A 24,571-nucleotide genomic window follows, 5' to 3' on the forward strand; every position below is an offset into this window, starting at 1 on the left:
TTACCCTTTCTCTCTGTAAAGCTATCAATTTTTCAAACAGCATGATGCTTGCTTTGACTTCTTACGTATGGATTTTGGTAAAACAGAAGAGAAACCCACACTGTTGTCTTCTACAATACAGAATTAATCTCTGGGACTTCCCAATGAGGCCAAGAACTTATTTTTGTTTCTTTGGAAGGAATTAAATAGATAATTCTGTGGATTAAACTTCTATGAGTATGTTGGAATAAGAACTGGTTTGCTTTAGATGGATGCAGAAACATGAACACCCCCTAGTCAGTACGGGCTTGATTTTTTTTTTTTTTTTTTTTCTCTCCCTATAAGTAATGCAATTTCTAGGAGTGGTTAAAGAAACCTATGACAGCTTCAGTTACGGGGAGTCTGGAGTTCAGTGACTTACAGCTCTCGGGGTAAAACGCAGCTTTCCACAGCAGTCTCATTTCGATGTAGTAAAATGCATGTGGAACACCAAGTTTGTCTATAACTGTTGCAAACATTTGATTGATGGGACGGGTAGCTTGTTCATGCAAACCACAATACCAGCTGGTACCTGCAGGGAATTACATTGACACTTGTGTAGAGACAGGTAAAAACATTTTGCCCTCATACACAAATACCACGCCATGCATAAAAAGTTTAAAAAGCTAAAACTCCCCCCAGGTCGAGTCCCCCTCTCTGCTAGTACAGCTGTGTCCTTTTACAAGCCAGTCTTTAGCGCTTTCATTGGTCGTATTCTTAAAAGGCAAACACTACTCCCTTTGGAGGCAGTTTCATAATCAATAGACTTCATTACAGGCAATGTTTTGTCCTTACTTTGTTCATTTTATTAACACTAGATGACTCTTGGAATCTCTCGGGAATCTAATCCCTAGCTCTCTTTGGATCACCTCCGTCCCCAGCCCCCACCCTTACCCCACATACTTTGGAGATACTACACAATGCCTCCTAGCAAAAACTTTCAGGAATTAACTTTTCTTTGCACTGTTGAGCAAAGACAGGACTTAATTATTTGTCTATATACTTGCCAAAGCTTTTTTTTTTAATGGCGCTTCTTCCTATTCTTATTTTACCACCTGGTCCCATTCGAAACAAAAATAGAACTAATTTTATTTCAAACATTTGGGAAATTGAAATGGGGCACAGGACTAGGTTTGGAGAATGCGATAAATGTACCGCTGTGAAGGATGTTAGACTTCCAGTCGCCTTCCTAACCAGCACTTAAAAGCTCTTTGAGATGAGAAGGATATATAGGTTAAACTGATGCAATATAGTGTAACACCAACTAACCTGTCTTTTTCTTTTATATTCTTCATTTGCATAAATCGATGGAATGAGTCCTTTTACAAGGACAAGATTAACAGGAGGTGATCCCATAACAATGTGAAGTGAGATTTTTTTTTTTTTCCTAAAGAGTGTGGTAAACAGAGCATGGTGTGTAAGGATTAGCTAAACATGATATGTCTCCATTTATGAAAGGTCCTTCAAAGGAAAATCCTGATGTAGTTTGACAGAAAAATGCTGTCAGGAAGAAGCTCATTAAGTAATTTACTTTCCAATTAGGATATATTTATTACTTACATGGGCCAAAATATTTGCAGAAACATGTTGAAACTCTCGTCCTTCTTCTAACGTGCCTTAAAATCATATCTCAGTATAATCTTATTCATGGCTTCTTTTCTTTAACAGTATTTGTTCAGTTCATTTAAGACAGAATCTATTATATCTTTTCTGATGGTGGGGAAGAGTTCTATGGTAGAGTACAGCTAAAACCAGAAAATTAAATGCTTGAATGTTCACCAAGATGGAACAAATTATTGGTGTCTTTTTCTTTTGTGATTAGAATGTAAACATTTAACCCTGTGAGAGGTGAGAGAATAAGAAAATCAGATTTCTTTCATTCTATTTGCTTCTGATCAGGTCATAAAGCGGCATAAGCTATCCAATGTGTGGTAGAGTAGAAGGACAAAAACCAGTGGATTGTTGGTGATGTCTTTGAACCATTGTATAGTTGTCACAGACCTCACAACTTCATTCCAGAAGACGGCAAGCAGTTGTCTTATTCAGCACTGCCAAATGGGGCCAAAACCTGTAAATCTGCCACTTGAAAGCAGTTTTTACAGGTTTTGACATAACAGAAGTGGTAGTCCGTGACTCTTGTAACTCTTTATATTGTTGCAAAAGCAAAATTTAATACTACAGAGGAATTAAACTCTCCGTGCTCTCTCCATACCCTGAAGTACTCATATCTCTGGACCTGAAAGGATGAGCAGCACAGGATTCTGCCTGCACTGTGTAGTGCCCCAGGTTATGAATATTTAGTAAGAACCACACCTATTTCATACTTTACTGCTCTCTCAATGAAAAAGATAAAATTCAATGAACATAACTATAGCAGTGTGATAAGAAGGGAAGCACTCTGGCTGCCAAGTTCCTACTGTACAATAAACTCCCAATATTTCCTGCTGATCTTAAAGTTTCTTTCTTGCTTAGAAATATGCATAAGCCTCATTTTGCTCAGCTATTTGCTGATTGTTTCATTGGGCAGGAAAGTGAAACAGTTAAAATATGCCCTTAACGCAGGAAAATATACTTAGGCCATTATTCCAAAAAGTCAATGGTAAATTTTCCTTGAAAGACCAATCTGCCCCTCAGTGACTGAAATAAAACAAAAGTCAGTCAAGATCCTGTAGTAAACTGTGCACATTGATCCTGTTCATAAGCTTGTATAAAATATGATTCAGTATGTATGCTCCCATGAAATACATGATTAATTGTGTGGTAAGCCTTCACCCGGAAATTTGAAAGCTGCTGTGTGGTGAAGGAAAGAACATTTTATCTCACTGTGGGCTAATGATTTATTTAGAGCTTAGTGAAATATCTGTTTGAGGACAGCAGATGACCACAGCTCATACAACCGTGGGACATCAGCATTTCTAAGGAGGTGGAAGAAGTTTCTATTCCAAAGAACGATTCAAACACAATTCTATTCTACTGGATGAGGCAATTAAAAAAAAAAAACAAAACCAAAAACCATGGCAGTTGGATAACTTTTATAGAGATCTGAGAAAATTCTTGTTATTATCCAGAAGAGACTCCTTTGTGAAGCTGAACATACGGGTATGGATGTTCATAAATACACCCGTGTATGTGACTGTTGTGGTGACCAGAAATACACATGGCATAAAACAAGCCAATGGAGAGAACAACAAAATGTTTTTCACATCTAGTTTGCAAAAACTAGGAAAGATTTTGTTGGAGTTCTGTTTGTTTGGTTTTGTTAGTTTTCAACTTCAGTTTGATGCTGCAGGTAAGAAATACTGCTCTAGCCAGACTATTATTTTTCTAGACTCTTCCCTTACAGCTAATCCATAAGTGTGAGATCCTGAAGGGACAATTATGATTTATTTCTTCTTGGCACAGGCATTGGACTGTCATGCAATCCTCCCAGAGACTGCAGCTGAACATTTCTCTAAGGTTTATACCACTCCTAAGTTGCATTTATTAAGGTCCAAAGGGAGCAAGGCACTAAACTACAAGCTACTTCTGTAACATGTACCTCCTCTAGACCACTTTGACAGCCAGAGTTGAAATTCAATCTTTAGAACCCACCATTATAATTGGATGCTTCGTCTTTCAAAGGGAGATGATAAACATCCTAGTTTTAATGTTAGAGCGTTTCTGGTTGGCTTTTTTCCCCCTTCCTCTCTCAGCTGGAATAGGCCAAGCTACTGATAACAGAACAATTTTGAACAACCATGTTTGCAGTCCAGTCCTATCGTACTAAATAAATCCTGTTTTGAAGATTATTTAATGGTCATCATCACTGGTGACACTAGAAATGCAAACAAGTGCTCTGGGAAAGCTGGTGAATGGGTCCTGATTAGAGAAGCTTATTAGTTTGGGATATTTTTTTTGTTGTGGTTCTATGTGCCTTACGTTAAATTGATTGTATGTTTCTGTAATCACACAAAATATTTTTTGTTTGAACTCTCTGTGAATATCAAGTATTTGTACTACCAGGACATCGTATTAATATCTCTATGCAGACTGAATCGCTGGTAAACTGTCAGACTGAATATTCAAAATCTGTATTATAAAAGAACAAAGTGGACCCACATACTAGAATTTTACGCACCTATATCTCATCTCTCTGTTTGCTGTTCCCATGTAACTATCATTATATATACTCCCCCTCCCAGCATCACATAGTATGTGCACACAGTATATTTTCTCAGGGCAATATCTGAAAATAATTCTGCAATAGCAAGCTGAGTATGTGCCATCCACCCTCTGCCTTCTCCACGTGTGCATTACTTTCCAATTTTCCCTCAACTACCAGAGTCATCTCTGTTGTCACCACAAGCAATGCATTAATTTCTCCCTTTAGATCAATTATTACACCACTCCTACAGTAAAAAGGGGAGGATATGAGTCTGTTCATCCACCAGCAGTTGGGGGCTCCAAGATTTATGTCAATACAAGACAGAAGAAGGTATATTTCCATGAGAGGACAGAGCAGCAGGAGCTGCTATGATAGTTTAAAAAGAAGTTAGTTATGTACTCCTTGCAGTGCTAGCTGCAAAAGGCAAGCCAATAAGAAGTTGAGCCCTGGCTCTGGATGCAGAAAACATGCACCTGACACAGGAATTCCTGCCAGCAGCACAATTTGGTTTTCCTATGTAGTCAGGAAGTTCAAGCAGCTGCATTATGATTACCTTGAGCACACACGCTCTAAGGTAACAGCCACTGTTGGTTCTTTCTTTCAGGTGCGTCCAAGTAGGAAAAGTCAGCATTTGGGACTCTGTGTAGCCAAATTGTAGATTTGCCATGACTTACTGTACATTTTCTGCCTTTAACATAAATGCTGAACCCCAGAGCGTTGTACATACTTTGACAAACACTTGCATAATAAGGTTAGTACTGCCTAGTGAATCTTTTGCAGGCCTATACAGTACAGTATCTAATCTTGGTTTTAATTTCTACAGATTCATAGTGGATTGTTTAGTTTTTACAGTCAAGAAATTATCCAGGCTAGTGGTTGCTGCAGCTGCCAGCCCGATCTGCCCTGATAGGTTTGAAGGCAGAGCTATTGAACTTCATAGATTCAACTGTATCGAAGGAGTTCTTACTATGCCAAGTTGTGTAAGAGACAATTTTATATGTAATGTATTTAAAAATATGTAGTTCTATTATTCTTTCTTCTCTCCATTTTTAATTTTATCTGGTTTTATCACGATTAGCAAAATGTGGATCTGGATCCGTAAAAAGTATTGAATGCCGTCTCCTGTTTAGCTTTGAAAAGATTCCTTCTCAGGACAATACCTTAGAGTTTCTCCACAGCCTATAAAACCTATATAAAATAATAAATTTTCTTTGGCAATCTGTTATTTTAACTGAAGGAAAGTAAAATAAAGATAATTAAAACAAAAAAAAGTAAAAATGGTGGTCTGATGGGGTTTAATGGAGAAAGCAGACTCTAAAGCTTGCTTTGGATCAGCTAAAATAGAATTCTTGACTGTTCCTAAACAGTTGTCTACTTGGTTCCTTTTTGAGAAATTTTTGCCTTGTTCCAGATTGGATATTGCATATTCATAGGACTATTTTAAAAAGCAGAGCTGATTTAGAAATTCTTGCCTTGAAAAACCAGTCATAATTGGTTCCTTTCCCCCTCAGTTACTTACCAGCTTTTTTTCTTTTAACTCCTAGGTGGCTAAGCTCCCAAGAGTATGCACATTACACATGCTGATTCTGGCTTTTTGACAGTTAAATTATAACTAATATTTTGGAAAATATTAGGCTTTGAAAATCCTACATGTATCACCCCAGCCTAATTTGTGAGTTAATTGTACAAATGCAGAGAAACGGGGTACGCGGAGTCCAATTATATTTTTTTTCTTCTCTCCTCATTTCTAAGAATATTTCATGTGTAAAAGCAACACACAAATTCCTGGACTTGTGGCCTAGAAACTTAGCCACAACTTTTATTTCAGCTTATGCTAGCTTTTTAGTACTTAAGCGCACTAGTATTTATCCTGGATTTTGAATTGCATCTCTTCATATCTTGCAATTTTCATCAAGGTAGGCTTCTCTGAGCCTTAGTAAGCATCAATTATGTTTCAGGGTAAGTATACTCTTTCATTGTAAGCAGTGTTTTCATAATTCTGCTCTGCAGCGAAACTATTAAGGATTTCAAGGATATTTTTTTTTTAATTTTCACTTATACTGGTGATTTTTCTCAAATTTGGCAATGGAGAACACTGGGAGCAGACCCCATCGGCTTCAACAGAAAGAGGTCTCAATTCAGGTGAAGAACTAGGTTTGGATTTTCCTGTGTCAGTTGCTTCCTGAAGAGTTCAGTATTCATCCACCCTCGCAGTTTACCTTTTGGGAATTATTTGCTTGGGGGGTAACATCGGTGGAAATCCAGATTGCAGTTACATGAGTAATTCAAAAGTTCAGAAGAGGAAAGGAACCAAGCAGATGCATGTCTTGACAAGATACGTTAACACCTTCCAATAGAATTGAAGCACATGTTGAATACACCCCAACGTGTCTGTCAGGAGCCTTCAATAAATTTTACCATTTAATCTGTATCAAACTGCACGTACAGTTTTCCCTGCTGCAAACATTATTCTTAAATAGATGTAAAGGCTCAGGTCCTCAGCAGATGCCAGGCACCTCCTTCTGGGATGTGATTGTACGATGCAGGCATCATAGACCTTCAGGAAGACCAGTGCCCTTCCAAGATTGTGACTAACCTCAAAGGGTTTCAAGGACCGTTAGTTAAGATATCACTATATGTCAGGATACTAGAGTTCAATTAGTATTTATGACATGGCATTTGGTATGTTGGGTTTTGAACTGCTCTGATTAGGTAGACTGTTTCTCACCAGAAAGGCAGTACAGAGAAATCTCTATGTCTTGGTGTGTGGGTTCCTGGCACAAGTGGTGCTTTGAGGGAACTCCTCAGGTGAATTATGCTGCAAAGGAGCAGGCTTTGCATTTCTGACCGGTTTTGACACGGAGATGTTTCTTGGCAGTGGTCAGAGCGATTGTGCTGCTTGCTGCTTCTGCTGTGCAGTCTAGGTTTTCTAATACTTCGTCAATGACTGACACTGTAGAGCTATCCTCTCAGCCCCTTACCGATTCCTAGTGCTCTGCTGGCGTACGATTTTCTTTTAAAACTGGTGTTGATCTGCTGCTACCATGCTAAGTCTGTCAGTACTGTTTAAAGTTAGGACTTCAAACTCTGTAGCCTCAAAAAGTTCAGTCCTTCAGTGTCTCCATATACTCCTCATTACTTTTTTCCTGGTGTAGTTTTTAATGTTTTTTAATAGAGTCCTCACCCTGGCTATGTGGGAGTTGAATCAGTCACTGGAAAATATGCACTAAAATCACTTTTTAGACAGAAACATCAAGGAGCTGTAAGCTGTGCACAGTAGAAGAAAGCTGAAGACAGTCAGCAAACATGGTGGTGAAGTTGGAGGAAATCCCCAAAGAGAATGTAATGAGAAGGGTGACTGGAAACATAATAGTGAGAGAAGCTGGAAGGAGAGGCTGGAAGTCCCCTGAACCAAAAAAGCTAGTGCAAAAAGTAAAAAAAAAAAACAAACCCAAACAAAAAAAAGCGCTGGGGGTGGAGGGAAGCATAGGCTGCAAGTAATAAGGGGGATTTGTTGTTAGTCTGCTACATAATTCTTCACATGATGAATCTGCTCCATTCAACTTGATAAAGCTGAAAATTTGGGGGATTTTTTTTATTTAATTTCCCAGAAAATGAAATTGTATTGGGTATTTCACAATAGTTCTGAAGTTGTTAAAATGGTTTTCAAAATGGAAAACCAGTTAGATTTTGTTACAAAAAGGAGCAAAGGAAAAAGAGGACCTTTTAAGTGGTCTCTGCTACAAGCGCTTCTTAAAACGGTAAAGAGCTAAACAGACCCTGGAACTGTGAAAGGAAAAGGGCAAGTTTGAAAGCTGGAAGACTTCTGTTCTCCACCTCTCAAGTGGATGGAGTCACTGTAATAGGACGCCTGATTTAGGAGGGGAGTATGAGGTACGGAAGAACACGGCAGGCAAATCAGCCTCTTGCAAAAGAAATCTCAGCAGCAAAGGGAGAACAATTGACATCATCATTGCACTTTGAAAAAGCCAACAAGCCTGGCGTCTGTTGTGTACTGAGGATTATGGTAAAAATGTGTTTCCCTTCATCTGACATCTCACTAAAGGCTAAAATTGTCTTTAATCCCTGAAGAATGATTTGCGATATTAGCTCATTGTCTCTCCTCTTCTTCTTGCTCGGGGAAGTATATTCCAAAATGCTGTGTATTGACCTGCTGAAGTAGCAACTGAAAGAGGTGGGAAAGGGAGGGATCGTTTTTTTTGTGTGTGTGTGGTTTTTTTTTTTTTGCATGCTTCTAAGTAACTTTTCAGTGAATGAAGATTATTTTTGAAAATACCCTCTCGTTATAACAGCCTCGCATGCTTTGCAAAAATACCCTCTCATGCTTAGCACAGGGAAACTTCCCTGTGGGATGAGGGAGTAGAAAGCAATATTTCAGGTCCCATATAACATTGTAAAGTAAGGCACAAAATGTTTATGATAAAGAGAACGGCAAAATACTTGCTTTAGATCACAGACCATATTATGCGTTCCTGTATATGCTTACATAGGGTAGCTAAATCACCACTCCATCTTGCTAAGACCCATGTTACTAAGTAGCAGATGCAGTACTAGAAATTAAAGAAAGAGTAATTAAGGTTATGTATGGGTGAGAAATGCAGACTTCACGTGTGTAGCAGCTGCTAATTGTTGCAGTCATGTAGGACATTGCTCTGAGGGATGGCTACGTAGCCATTTCTGTACTGGGTTACCCTCTGGAGAGGATGTTTTGGATGATTTGAGCATCATATCTTCGGATTTGCTGCGTGACAAGTTCTAAAGGGAATACAGTTGCTGTAGAACAACTAAATTTTTTTACGTGTTTTCATAATGTACTGTAAGATTCTGATCTTTTATCAGCAAAGATAACCCTAGTAGTGCTCGAGTTTCTGATTTTGCAAAGTCTGCCTCATTAATATTCTGAGTAAAGCATGGTTACGTCATATACTATCCCAGTGTCTGTTTTTGTCAGTTCAGTAATATAATCTACTGACGTCAGTATGTGTCGTTGAAAATGAGGATCTGCAAGGTAGAGGCCTATGAGGTAAGATTTTTTTTCCTGCATCTTTTTGCATATGCCAGACCATTTCCTACAATCTGCACAGTAACATTTTTCTGGAAAGAAGGTAGTAGAAGAAAATGTCTAAATCTGCGTTTAAATTTACAGTTGCATAACATATAGATATCAAAGATCTTTATTAGCAGTAGCTAGTTCTTGCTCAACTTGTTAAATCTAAGCTCTGCAATCTCTGAAGTCAGTTTGCCCATGCCCCCCCTTCCATCCCTGGCACCTGGCTATCTGTCCAGTCTTGCTCAGGACAGGTTTTTCTGTTGGACCAGCAACTTCAGCCACTTGCACCAGGACTGGATGTAGCAGGGAGTGGGTTTTTCTTGAATCCCGGTGCTTTCCATTCTGTAGAGTGCACTTTACATCTGGAGTGGACCAGAAAAGCTCTAGTACTTGGCTGCTGGAAGTGTAGCCAAAAGAAAATGAATTTGCTAGTAATCGTGCCTGAAATCTGTTAATTTAAAAGAATAAATGGGTAATGAAGAATCCAGGAAGGTAAGCGACTGCTGAAGCTTGTTAATGTGTAGGAAATAACAAGTGATGTAACATAAACATTAGCACTGAGGGAAAAGCCTTATGAGCAGACTTCGTTTGAGAAGCTTTATACCTCTAGCCACTCACAGAAATGAGAATAAATTTGTGTAGAGCACAAACACTGCACTAGACTTCTGCACTTACGCTTAGCGATTCAGTCACACCTGAAGTCTGCTTACTATGGTTCAGTCATGGTGATCTAGTACTTAGTATTTTGAAGTCATGAAGCACGCTGCAGATCTGTAGAGGAGCAGTTCTTCAGCAGAAAGAAATGTGTAGATAACACAGGTCTAGAAAAGTGTTTTATTCTGTTCTTAATATATGGGTGATCACCAGATAAAAGCGTTTTTAATCAGAAAAGTTAGAGACTGTACTACTTTTATCTATTTAAAAATGAAGAGGAAACAAATAACAGAATAACTTGTTGCTGTGTGATATCACGCAAGTAAGTTAAAACTTCACAAAAATAATTACTACAAAAGGTGTGACTGAGCAGGCTGTGTATGAGGCCTGTCCTGAGCCACTTTAGCTGACTCTCATAAAATACAAATTTAACTATGGAATTGATTATTTAGTGCACATTTGGGTGACACTTACACAATAATTGGTCCTGAAAATTCCTTTTGCTAATGAGTTTTATGTCACTTGATGTAGTTGTGTCTGTGTTTTAATATCCTTTGTGCTTTAGGACATCCCAGATGTACCGAAGTAATGCTGACAAATCAAATTATTCAACTGTTAAGTTCTCCTTGTGATCCTTGTTTCTCCTTTATGACTTACATTATTACAGTACTTCTAATTTGAGCCCTCACATTTGTTTAGAGGGGAATAAGATTGGAGAAATATTGCTGTCTTCAATTACATAGCCTAGGGGTAAGGAAAAGAAGCATGGGATAATACAGGATCTAAAGCACACAATCACTACTGCTCATTGTTTCTATATAAATAGCAGAGGATGGGCATGGGTTAATGGAGGCATCATAAGGTAACTGTGAGGACAGTTCCTTAATTATTGTTAAATGTATTGAGATTAAGGTAAAGAAATGTTTGAAAATGTTCAACAGGTATTTTGGTTTGGTTTGGTTTTTTTCTCTCCAGGTAAGAGGACAAAGGAAGATACCATCCAAGTAAAATAGTCCTACCATATGTGTAAAAGAAAGAGAGAAAAGGTGATTTTTATAGTTGCCCATTTTAAAGCAGTGTTACAGATTAGACTACCAAGTCTCTTGTACTGACTGTAGAAGCGACTGGCATAAAACACAGCTAACCAAATTACTATCAGAACATAATTTCAGTGTGTGCTATTAAATGTGAATAAATATGCTTGAGGCCAGCTCAAAACTCATTCACTAGTATTAAGAAGAGCTTACAGAATATAGTAACAGAACCAATGCTAGAAAACGGGACATTTTCCTAGGATGAGGTTTGTAAGGAGTCAGTGCTGGAACCACAGCGCTTTCCTCTCCTCTTCTCCTCTTGCCCCATGTTTGGCTGGAGGGTTTTGCTAAAACAATTAGGATAGTAACACGAAGTTACAGGTAACTCTTTACTAGCCCAGCGAAAAGTTTATCTTATGAGTTTTGCAGTCAACTAGAGTGGTAGTTGACCTTAGGGTCTCTATCAAGCTCATATTCCTATGATTATTCTGCCTTGTAGCCATGTACTGTCTCAGCTTACAAACTAAACCACTGCAGCCAGTGAAAGTGGCTAAAATATGTAAAAGAAAGGAACCAAACCAAACCCTTTCTGTAAAGCCTGACTATAAATGACTTGCAGTGAAGGTAGTAAAGCACCCCATGTAGGGCCAGCACTAGCTGGTGTATTAGTGCAAGGTTGTACTGATCTGTAAGCTAGAGCAACTGAGAGGCCAATAGCAGGTGCTGATCTTACGAAAGCTTGAGTTTAGCATCAGAGCTTCTCTTCCAATGTGGTCAAACACTGGAACAGGCTTCCTAGCAAGGTGGTTGATGCCCCAGGCCTGTCAGTGTTTAAGAGACATTTGGACAATGCCCTTAACAACATGCGTTAACTTGGTCAGCCCTGAATTGGTCAGGCAGTTGGACTAGATGATCATTGTAGGTCCCTTCCAACTGAAACAGTCTAGTCTATTCTAAACTGGATAAGGAAAAGGCTGTGGCTATACAATACTGTGGATGACATGGGCACATGCAGTGGCATCAGGAAGAATAGGAGGCCACCTGGCCTAGACAGCAAGAAGATCAAAAGATCCTCACTAAGCAGCCTAGGCCAACTAGCTTTCCCATCAACAGATACTTATTTCTGCATGGTGCAGGAAGCAGAATTCCAGAATCTTAGTGCAGGTTGGATGCAACCTATTGAAAAATTTCCAGGGAACAATCTGGTCAAGACCTTTATCGAGGCAAATATGCAGAAGCTGGTATTTTGCAAGCTTTCATTGATCTGACAAAAGCATCGGATGTGGTAAGTTGCTGTGGTCTTTGCAGCCTCACAGAAAGTCATATTCTGTTTCAGAATATTACAGTAGACTGTAGTACTGCTTCACATAGGTACAAAATGAAGCTCAACAGAATGAATGATACTTTCCATAGGACAACTCAAAGGGTACCTCTTATATCTAGTCTTGTTCATGCTGTTCAGTAAAGTGATGTGTATGATCGTTGTAACCTTAAAAGGAGCGTTTGGATTTTTGAAATTCAGGAGTGTCACTTATTCTCTCCGGATAGTCTAGTGGGTCTGAAAAGGCCAAATGGACCAGATAAGAATTCTTGATTATAACTGCACATGGGTTATCCACTCCAATTTCTGATTTACAGCTGCTGGGACAGAAATTTATTCTTCTACAGACAGCTTTTGATCTGGCTGTCAGATTAAAAACTAGGGCTGCTTGAGGGAACAACAAAAAAATAATGTCTTTTGCCCCTCTGAACTCCTTGTTTGAAAGCTTCTGATTTTGGGGATGTTTCTGAGTGATAGTGAATGCCTACTGAGAAATGGACTCAGAATAAAGGCCATCACTGACAGGCACTTTCAAGAAAATAGTATTCTGGCATCAGGCTCTTCACCAGGTGTGTTAAGGTTTTGTGCTGCTTCTCTCATGCAGGGTAGGTCTTTGGGAGCTGGGCAGAAGATAAGCCTGTGGACTGGAGGAGTTCTGCTATGGAGACAGTGGCTTTCCGTGGTCTGGAGGCCATTGTGTCATGGGTTGATCAGTGGCAATGTTCTGACTGTATGTTTACCAAGGCACTACTGACTAAAGTCCAGCTCTGACAGACCAGAGGCATTGTCCATTTGAACTAAATGGGAGCCCCCGGTTCCTGTGCTGTGAGGTTGAATGGGGTTACAGGAAGCACGGTTACTGCCTGAGGGGCTACTGAGGCTGTAAACACGCTCCTGACTGCTTGCAACATAGTGCCTCACGCTTCAAGATCTCAGCCATGTGTAACACTTCACGTAGGTCACCATTTTGAGGAAAGACACAAGTCTATCCAAACTCTTTGACTGGAAAAGCATTCAAGTCGAAGGAGGCACCTGGCAGCAACAGTGCATTGGGGCATATACTGAATGGCAGTGTAGGTTACTTATTTCCTGTGGGCCTGGGTGCTCACCAACCCTTGCTTCACCTGTGCTTCATAATGCTGCCATGCTCAGCTTGAGGAATTTGCTCTAGTGATGGTAAGAATGGTGCTAAATATTATGTTGTCTCTAATTTTAAATGTACATCTTACTGTAAATAATAAGCTTCTGACTACTGGAGTCAGAGGTGAACCTATCAAAAGCATGTTTGCTTACAATCTAAACAGGATTAAAATTTTGTGCTCCCACATGTACCCACAGAAATTTTAGCGGTGGAAAAGAAATGTGAAAATGAGATGAAATTACACAAAATTCTCTGGTGGGTGAGGGAGTGGCTGTTTTGAGAGTTTAGTCACCTGAATTACCCTTTTTTTTTCCTCAGGTCAGGACAACAAAACAGCACACATGCTTTTTTTAATATGGTAATATGGTAATTGGCAGCATGAGTAATTGAGTTAAACTGTAAGTGAATGTAAATGTGTGCTGAGATTATGCTGTGCAAGGCAGACCCAGGATGCTCATTTTATGTGGGCAATTGTCTGCAGCAAAGGGGCAGAGTGAGGTGATTCAATAGCAACAGTGTTTTGAAGTGCCACAGCGAAATCTGCCAAAGTTTGTCTGTCCGGGACCTAGGTCTCATAAAACTTACTTTACCTCCCCAGCTGCGTTTCTTTATAGCAGTATAAGTCCTGAGAAAGTCCTTTTATAGCTTAGACATTTTTTCCCTGGTGCTTACAACTAAAAAGAGCTTAAGTTTTGCATAGGTCTATCTAATAGAATGAGATTAAACTCCTCCTATTAATTCTAATATTAATGGTTTCATGCATACATTAATACCTTGTAATATGAATCTGAAAAGATGCATTCCATTGTTCAAACAGGATAAAAAGTTATGGTCCGTACCTTCAGGCACTTACAATCTTTAGGCCTTTTCCCTGCTGAAACAAAAAGGAGTTCTACAGTTGTTTGTAAAAGACACAGGTCTAGATTCTAAATCATCCTACAAGCATTAAGGCTCTATTAAAGAAATGTACTTTCACTAAGGAGCTGAAGAAAAAGCTGCCAGTCTAACTTATTCCATATAACCAAGAGGGTGATTAAATGTTCCAAATATGCAGAAGTCAAATGTCCCATTTCTGCTTTAAATCTTTTCCTTTTATAGGCTGTGGGTTATACTCCCTGCTTTGAAAACCTGTGCTGTTTAGGAACAAGAATGTATTTACAGTTTTAAAAACTTGCAACTAATCTTGGATGAATAGACTAAATTAACCTTTGGCAGAGAAGTTGTAATTTCTAAGCCAACACATAACTGCATTTTGCATTAGTTCAGGAATATTGGGTACTTTGAGGGGTTAAGAATGAAATATTTTCCATGATTCATATCTCTTTTAGCTTGAAAAGTCAACAACTTGATTCCAATGTAGCCAAAAGGGGTTTTCAGTCCAAAATGTCTCATTGCATGCAATTAATTTGGGTTCTTGCAGTTAGGGTTTTGTATCACAATGCATTAATGCATGAAAGCAGCTGCACAATGAGTAGTGCCACATGTTTGAACTAAAAATAACCTGTGTATATTGTTGCTGTGCAAACAGTTGTACGTTTTGGTCACTGAAGATAATCTCTGTGTTAGGGCAGCAGAGACGCATATGGTAGAATCAGATGCACATTGTAGAACTGTGAGGGGACGCTTGCATGTGCCTGCTTGTGCCACTTAGCCACACCCTGTCCTTTGTGTCTTGGCAAGGATGCTGAGTCCTATTATTGAAACCCATGAAAAAGTTCAACAAAACTTTTAGTGATAAATATACTTAGGCAAATGGAAACAACTTCCATTTTCCCTGCAATAAGGATTTTGGAACTTAGACAACTGACATGGTGTTTTAGGGAGAGGGAAAAAGGCTATGCTAGTTTAGAATTAATTTTGTCTTGCAGAAGTGTCTATGGGAGAGGGGAAAAAAAAACCCAACTGAAAATAGTATGCTTTCCAACTTGCTGAGCTCAGTCCTTCTTCCACTTACGAATCAGTGTTTTGCGGCCCTGCCGAAGAGCCTGTGCCTTTCAAGAAACTCCAGAAAACTAATTCTGATCCCCATCCTGCTGAGGTACATAAAGCAGCTTGCCAATGGATGACTCCTTCATCCAAACTTAGAGTAACCTTTGGGTCTCAAAAGCACTTGCTTCTACTTGCAAAATTTCACCTTAATCTCTGCTCTCCCAACTAAAGTAAATTATACAGCAGAAGAGTCAAAGATTACGTCTAAGTTTTTCTTTTGTTCCTTATGTAAAACCAGTTCTCTGGCCTACGTCTCCTACTATGCACAACAGCAGCTCACCGGTGCAACACTACGCTACACTAGAGCCTGGGTCTCCATACATGCTGGGAACCACTGGTGAAGTGCAACATAATGGAGGAGATAACACCAATTTCCATTAGAAGATAGCAGGACTGCTAACTATCACCGCTCAATAGGCACTAAGATCTTAGGCGAGTTGTCTGTCTTTACTTTCCAAGCTTCAGTGCAGTGCAGTGTGCTTAACTGTCAACAGCCACAACTGACAGGCTTTGGTTACTGCCATTTGCTGCCTTTCAGCTGGGACCAATGTCTCCAGTCAATCGGCTTGGATTGTAAATTACCAGTGGAAACGACGAAGCTCTGTTCCTGCAAGTAAGTCTTGATCTCATCTGATGGGATGCAGTTGCAGGTGGTTGTTGATTACCAAGTGAAACCTGTACAGTATGTGCCCTGTCTGAACAGAATAACGTAATGGTGATATGGCTGAAAAAATATACCCAGTTATAGTGCAAGCAGATAACATATAATAGAGCATATTATAATTATGGCGTATAAATTAGGTGCTTATAACCATCTGCCTGTCTAATGTTTGCAATAGTTCTCTTATGTCTCTTAAGTTATACAGGTTAATGATAATGTATTATCAAGCTGTTATATGTACTTGCTGGTTGTCTTTCTTCCAAAATGAGATGGCAATTGCATACTGACAGTGGAGAAAGAGGGGCTGGGATCCTGCAGCTGGGCATGCAGAAAAGGCAGGAAAGAGCCAGAGAAGCATTCAGTTCCCCATTAGGAAGAAGCCAAGAGAGAGGGAGTTTTTAAGTCCAGAGTATTAGCTATAAAGAGACTTTGATTTGTGATTAAAGAAACTGTTGCATCTTTTCCTGAGAAAATGGGAAACGAATGGAATGTATTCTCTCTAATTAGAATCACAGTTAAACTTGCTTATTAACTTACCTCTAAAGGTGAAGAACTCGCCTACTGACTATTTGAGACAGAAAGAGTGATGGTATTCAAGTACTTCTTTTTCTTGTTTCAGACATGGTCTCTGCTTTTAGCTGTGTGTGCCTTTGTCCTCCTACAGCCAGCATCCTTGTACCTAAGATCTCATTCTTTATTTTATAGCACGTGAACGAGGGAACAAAAATATTCATAAACATGTGAGAAGGATTAGGATTTTTTAAGAATATCTAGGACTGCACGTTATGTGCCTTCCAAGAAAATAAGTAGTAACTATTAACCCATGAGAACTTCTCTATTGATTTAGAAAGAAATTTTGACAACTAACCCAAGGCTTCAGTGCCTACCATCAGACCCACGGACATTGTGGGGAGTACTTGGGAGGGTTTGGTCATTAAAATGGAATACAAATATTTAGGTTTCAAAACAGGCACCTAAATGCAGTCAGTTAATAAGTTGTCATAATTTTTTTTCAGCTAGTCCTTCCTTTCTCTTGGTTTAGGTGACTCTCTAGGTGTCTGTCTAGGTGACAGCCTTGTCTCTCTTTGAAGATCATGGAAAGAATGGAAATCTGTTTTGTATATAGAAGTCTTCTTTACTAGGCTGCCTGTCCAGCAGGTGGGGGAATTTCCTCCTAAGCCTGAAGGGTGACTGAACCAGAGGGATGCAGGCTATCTTGGAAAGTGGACACTCTGCCCCACCCCCCCTTTCTTTTTTTTGTTGTGTTGTTTTTTGGGTTTGGGTTTTGGCTTTTTGTTTTTGGTTTGGTTTTTTTTTTAGAAAGCTGCACTCAAGGGTTGAGCATCAGAAGGTTTATTAGCTTATTAGACAACTTATTATCTTATTGGTTGTCTTCTGTCTGGGATGGAGAATACCCCAACTATGTCAGCATTTCATATTAAATAGTAGCTAAAGTAATATATTTAGTGTTGGGAGCAGGAACTGAAAACAAATGCTCGCACCACTGCCATTCCTGGATGATAATCCATCTCTCTCTTTCCATTGCTTACTGTTCCTCAGGCTGTACGCATCTAATGCTCGCTGTTGCAAAGACACTCCATCTCAACAGCAGAAGCAGAATATCCTCCCCCTTTCCTCATTTTTGCACAACAGTATCTGTGGACTCACCACAAACACTGAATTTTAGCTACACTCAATTATGGGATATTTTTAGTCATCACTGTAACTTTGCTAATAAAAAAAAAAAAGGTGTGTGTTGACTCCTAGTTACTTAAACATATTAGTTACTTTTTTTACATCTCTACTGTTTTTACTGCCTTGGACTTCAGTGTCTACGTGCTATCATTTAATTTGTTCTTTTTCTTCTTCGTTCCCCCTATCCTTGGGAAATTCAGCCCTTAGGAAAATGAGGTGCGTCTGGAAACATTCAAAAGTGAATATTCAGACAAAAACTTTGAAGGGGAGAGCTAAGGACTAAGGAATTTCAGGTACGTGGATAAAGCAGAGTAATACAGAGTTTTGAAAATTTTCGGGTTTGGATTCAAACACTGAAACTCCATTTCATGCTCACATTAGCCACCTAAAAGTCAGCCTTGCTTTTTCCTTTTCTTTTAAACAAACATGGGTGGGGGTGTGGGGGTGTGTGTTTAACAAGTATTTTTGTATATACCCAGGTACGTTCCTACTATTGAAATTCTCTGTAAAATTGAACATATTTAATAATAGTCTAAAGAAACTTTTAAGAAATGAAAAAAATCCCCTTTTTAGACAAAGCATCAGAATGCCATAACCAAGGTTATATAGGAAAAAAAATTCTTAATAGCTATCATTTCTGGTGCACAAAAAAATTTTATCTTCAAAGCTGTGTCTCAGGTGCTGTCTATCTTTGTAGACTTTTAATGTCCCAGAGTGAAGGCTATCTTGTAGAAGAAGAAAATAGATTTTCCTCATTAATTTCAGTGTCCAGAACATCAGAATAGTGGCTTCAGTGGTGGGGTTAGTTACAGTAGTGCCCGTTTTCCTTACAAAGGACTAAGCTGGCCTTGATTCTTTTTTTCATTTGGGTGTGAGAGGAAACAAAACAGGAAAAAAAAGCCGACACACTTTCCCCATTAAAACAGAGTTAAGTGCATTATTTCTGAGAGCGAGAATTTAACTCTTAGCTATGTTGGGTATTTTACCTCCTTAACCTGATGATTTTTGGAGTTCCCATTTGTAACCAGCTTGCTGGCTTGGATGGCATGACCTCAATCAGGGATGATAAATTTATTAGGCAGCAGAATATAAAAAATGCATGTGCTGCAGTGTGGAGCATGGCTGCCTAAATCCCTTTCTCTCTTTTGTGTTCTCTCAAGTGTTTAGTCCCTAAGAACTGAGGATTACAGGGAACTAGGAATATCTAAACTGGACCTTGGGGAAAATGTAATATATTACATATAGTTTCTAGATTTTATTGAAAAGAAAGAAAAAGTTTTTCTTATGTGGAACAAGAAGTAGGTTTTTAATTGGTATTAAATTTTAAAACATGGTAGGAAAATGGTTTTCTTGTTGGTATGTTAATACTGGACCTGTTGAGTCCACACATTGTAATGCTCATGATTTTGTGTGTATTTGAGAATTGTTTAGGGATAGTTTTCTTGCTCAACTGAGATAAGGCTGAAATGCATTCCCACATAACTGGATGTATTGTTCTTCTCTAGATGCACGCTGTAAAGTAGCATAAGGAACAAGAATAAAGGTGGGAGAGCTGGGGCAGAAAAAGTTATGAAAAGGGGGCTCTGGGCCTTTACCTTTTCTGTTTAAGGTGTCAGAAACAACATGTGTTGTTTATTCATCAAGATTAGATTTGTTTTCTAGTTTTACAAATATCATCTACAGAAGTGCTCCTTGTAAAGACAACCATTTCTTTTGTTAGTGCTCATGAAAAAAATCACAGTGACCACTCTGGAATGTGGGAAACAATTAGTTACCTACCAAATAAACACACACACACAAAAAAAAGGAGTTCTGAACTGCTGATTAATTTAAATTTCCAGAAATCTGTACCTTTCTAATAAAAATATGCATACTGTTCATACTGATTTGCACTAAAATTATGTTCCTGTAGCCCAAATGCTGTGTAAGACATTTCTCTCCCTTAAGAAAGTGTAGATACCTAGATCCAGAACTGAGTCTGTAGCTTGGCTGCTAGACTTGTGCTTTTTCCGTCATGAACTGGGGTAACGTGGCTGGGAACATATTAGCTAATTTAGAGCTTTCTGAAAAAGGAGCTGTAGGAAGAAGCAGAAGTGTGAGAAATCACAAGATGACAACGGAAGTCATTGGCTAAAACTCACCAGAAGGTAGCTGATCAAAGGAGATCAGGAAGGGGACTGATCAAAGAGGAGCTCCCAGAAAGTCATGAGTACAGTCCTGCATCCCATGCTGAAAAGGAGCACTGAGGCAGTGCACTGCAAGCTCCTGGCAAATTAGAACAAGTGGTGTTGGACCAAGAGAGACAAATAATGCAGATATCAAGGGTAAGTAGTTCTGCTGTGTACCGATGCTATTAAAATGTGATGCAAAGAGCTGGAAATGGAAAACACACCAGTGTGTCCGTGCCAGAACTACCTGCTTGTATCCCACTTTGGGAACTAGGGAGAAAAAAAAAAAAAAAAAAAAAGAGCAAGCAACACATGTAAAGATTAAAAGGGGTGGGTCTAAAAGGCACAGAACTATCGATTAACCATCAAATTTATTTTTTTACACTGAACAAGTTTAATAAAGAGCAGGGTACTATGTGATCAACCTATGAATAGGAGCTGAAGCTCCTATCTGAATTTAGATAAGGCATGCTAAAAAACCCCAAAGTATACGTGCTGTGTCTGAACCACCTAGAAATTCTGCTTAGGAGTATGAATTTGACCAAGTAGGACAACTAGTCTTCTAAAACATGAACAAGTCAGGCTAGGTGAAATAGGGCACTAAAGCTCAGTCTTGATTTCACAATGGCAAGTAACTATTTAATCAAAAGCATGGAAGACTCTTAATTCTAGTTTTTGTTTGTTTGTTCAAGTGAAATTACATTTGCAGGCAATGGAGTTGCAATAAACAAGTTTAGCTCTATGCACAAACAAAAGAAAAGAGCATTCTTCACAGCAGCTCTTCACAGAGGACAGTTTTTGTGGGGTGGTGGTGTTTGGGGTCGGGGGTGGTTTGTTTGGCTTGCCTTTTTTTTTAACTGAGAATCCCAAAGGACTCTAAATATAGATATTGTGGATCTGAATCAAAAATAGTTTCCTCTCAGTTTGTTGAATTGACAAGCTGCAAACAATTTACACACACACACACAATAAAAGGCACTTTAGATCTAACTGTAAAATATAAATTAGGCAATCTAGTGCAACCTAATTCATGAAAGGGGTGAAAACAAGCATGGAGCTCCATTAGGAACAGTAATGCAACTTTATAAGGGGAAGAACAGAATACTGTTAGGCTGATCAGAAAAAAAGTAACTGCAAATTCATTATAGTAGTACTAGAGTATTAATGGGTTGTTTACTTTAAAACTTGCAAAGATTAGTGCTTTGTACAAAACCAGTGATGGCTTTCTCCTGAGATACCATGTTGCCTGACCATGGTTTCGGTTAGCCTAGATTGTGCAGCCCTGCAATCCCTTCCTGGGGCTGGCAGCATGTACTGTTCCCTCTTCCTTCCTTACATTCTCTACAAATCATGCTTGTGAACGCCAGGCTGCTAGGTTCAAATGCTGTGTCACAGGGTAGCAGGATGAAGGGTCTGTTTGTTCCTTTTTGTATTTGGAAAAGCAGAATGAAGAAAACAGTTTTATTAAAAAAAGGCAAAAATAAATGACCCTTTCCCAGGCAAGGCAAAGTAATGACAGCAAGTTAGAATCAACAACAGGAACTGGAAATGAATCTTCTCCCTGTTTGGCTAGCCTTTCACATGTGAGTGCTTTCTGTAAAGAAACATCACTGGGTTTCTCCATTTTTTTCCATTCCTGGAGAATTTGGTTTAGAGAGAGGGGTGTCTTATAACCTTAAGACTCAAGCGCACTGTAGCTTATGGTTCAGTGTGTTCCAGTGCTATAAGATACTGATGGAGAAAACGCTGCATAAATCCTCTCCTATACTTGGGAGGCGTTGCTAGCTTCCTTATCAAATCCAGCCTCAGTAATGGGCCACACAAGAAAGGTAATATCAGTGATTGTTGTGCAGTAGAAGCTAGACTAGCCCATTTTAAAAGATCAAGTATTATTTTGAGGCAATCATTGCTCAAGACTTGCTTGTGCTTGAACAGTAGTAGGTGAAGTGAGCTATACACTATTTCAGCTTTTGGGTATTTTCTAGGGGGGAGGTGTTGGGTTTAGTGTGTGGGTTTTTTTTTGTGGTTTGTGGTTTTGTGTGTTGTGTTGCTTTTTTTTTTTAAGAACACAGGATAACCAATTTCTGCAGAAATTATCTAGATGTGAACAGCGGCACATAGCCTACAGAAACCTCTTGACCATACAAACAGTAATAAATAGCAGCTATTTCTAACTTTTATTGGGCTTTGGGCAGGGGGTAAGGGGAGAATTGTCTAGATGCAGTACTTAAACATCAGCTTTCTAAAATTTAACCACCTTATTTTGAATTGGCACACAGGCTGTTGCCAACGCTTGTTCTTCAAATTTTATGTAAACACTTGTTCTTCTTCAGAGTTGGGTTTTCCCCCTGAGGATTTGTTATCCACACCTCTGCTTTACCTTTGTTGCTGCTCTTCACTTACATAGTTTCTTTCAGCCACAGACTAGCTGAGAAGTGTGATAATATTTACTTGTGGCATTAAATAGTCAGTGATGTGCCAGCATTTTTTGCTGTACTAGCTGTAGCAATATGAACAAGGTATATGCTGAGTAAGCCCTCTCATTTTTAAAAGGTAACAGGGAAGACTTGTACCATCTGAAAAGGAAGAGCAAAGAAGTGAGATCCCCTGTTCAGTTGTTAGCTGTCCTTAGAGTCAAGTAATACATCGTCTTGCTAATTCTCAGGCTTAAATACATTTGGTGGAACTGTTATCTAGGGCTTATCCACAGAGCAACCATATACAGTTGCTCATTGATCAAGATCATATCAGCATCAGTGACGTGCCTATTCTGAATGATAAATGGGCACACAGGAGATGTGGCACAGAATTACAGACAATGGCTGGGAATAGAACAGAACTTGCCCAGAGAATTATCTAAGTGTTCTTCCCAGGGAAACTTTTTTGTCGTGCGTTTTTATGTCTGTAAGGTATAGTTAATAAGCTTATGCCATTTCTGATCCTTCATCTATCAACTAATTTCTTAACAATGGCTTCTTTTTTTAATTACATTGAGATAACCAACATCTTGTTATAAATGTTTTAAATTAAAATAATTATGACACATTAGAGAGCCTGTAGTTGGTTTTTCAAACAAAAATTATTTTTCTTCCTCTTTTCTGTTTCAATAGTATGTAATTAGAAGAAAAAAAGCAAACAGGAAACTCAAATTTAACCACGCTGATAATAATTACTACTGACCTAATTTCCTAGAATACTTATCACAAAATAGACTTCCCAGATATTTTTGCATTATATGTTCAATATGGCTTCCATCATTCTTAGATGATAAGTGACCATATATGATAAGAATATGGTACTTAAAATATAGGTAACTAACTTTATCCCAGTTCTGAAGTTCCATTTCCACTTAGAGTAGTCTGCAAAGCTAGGAAAAAAAAATAAATAGGACCAAGTTAACATTAAAAAAAAAATTACTTAGCTGACAGGAACAAAGACTTTTGTAGTGGGTCAGGTCACCATTGCTTTGAGGCATTGTCAGGAACTGGTGTTTTCAAAGATGAGGTATATTAGTCCTCCTCCATGTTTAGAAATCAGTAGAATGTAGGTCAGGTGTGGATTTCTTCTGCTTGTTTCCTCACCAACCTACAAAGAGAAGGGCAGTGCCTTGAATAAGTCTGTAAAGGCAGTTGGCCAGAACACCTCGTATGATACTATGCACTCCTCCAGATAAGTGTACCTGATTAGTATTCAGAAGTAACTGACTAAAGTCAGCATCTTCTGTGCTTTTTGGGGATATGCAGCTGTGGTGAAAGTGGTGCTACAAGTTTTAAAATCAATTTCTGTTTTTCCTAAGAAAAAGTGTATGGCTCAGAAATGCAGTTTCGGTGTGAAAAAGCTAGGTGAGCACAGACTATTTATTCTTCATCATAGCTACAGCCTTTCTATGTATTACTGTGTATTAAATTCTTAGTAAGAAAAAAAGTGGTAATTAATTTATAATATTACAAATGCTAGTTGGCTTACAAATTTAGGTCTGGCAACTGATTTGGAAGTGACAAGAGGCAATATGCACTTAAAGAAGCCTGGGCACTGAATTTGGTAGTAGAGACCCTTGTAGCCCAGGCTTCGCTGCAGTTCCCTGTGGCATGGTAAGGCTTACCTGTGTAGGTATTCTTAATATTCTTATTTGCTATCCCAAGAGAGTACAAAGGAACAAAATTCTAAAATTTTATTCTTAAGACGTTTTTGTAAATACAGCTAATCAATTCTTAGTATTAACGATAGATACATAAATATACTGTTAATATACATATTATTTAATATTAATTCCATTCTCAATATTGTATTGAACAATGTGGTAACTTTGTGTAGTTAAAGGCAAGATGTAGGTAAGGCTCCTGCAAGTCTTCCTTCTGCAGAAGTGCACTTCAACTGCTGGAGCTATTTTACATAGGATTTGAACAACAGTAACAAGTACAGACTAGAGATGCTGTTAAAGCCTTATCCACAACAGGAACTCAATTTAACACCAATTTTGTGATCTGGCTGCCACTGTCTAAGCTTCCAGAAGATGAGAAGGGGCAGGATTTTTTGATTGAAACACTGGGTAACTACAGTGCCTGGGGAGTCTAGATATTTTACAATCACTGGGATGCAGAGTCCTTAATCCTTATAGAAATCCTGTCCTGAAAATTTGAATTCAATTGGGTCCCATAAGTTGGGAATAGGGTCT

General features: G+C 38.8%; 1 long non-coding RNA gene across 2 annotated transcripts in view; it reads left to right on the plus strand.

Annotated features, from left to right (window-relative positions):
* Positions 1–24,571, plus strand: part of LOC142056361 (uncharacterized) — a 308,099-nt gene that overhangs the window by 265,440 nt on the left and 18,088 nt on the right. For both annotated transcript variants that reach the window (XR_012660308.1, XR_012660307.1), the window contains one exon: positions 17,929–18,021. This is a non-coding gene — a long non-coding RNA (uncharacterized LOC142056361). The remainder of the gene's footprint in view (positions 1–17,928; positions 18,022–24,571) is intronic.

Source organism: Phalacrocorax aristotelis, chromosome 4 (genome assembly GCF_949628215.1).
Source record: "Phalacrocorax aristotelis chromosome 4, bGulAri2.1, whole genome shotgun sequence".
In the NCBI taxonomy this organism is placed as follows: domain Eukaryota; kingdom Metazoa; phylum Chordata; class Aves; order Suliformes; family Phalacrocoracidae; genus Phalacrocorax; species Phalacrocorax aristotelis.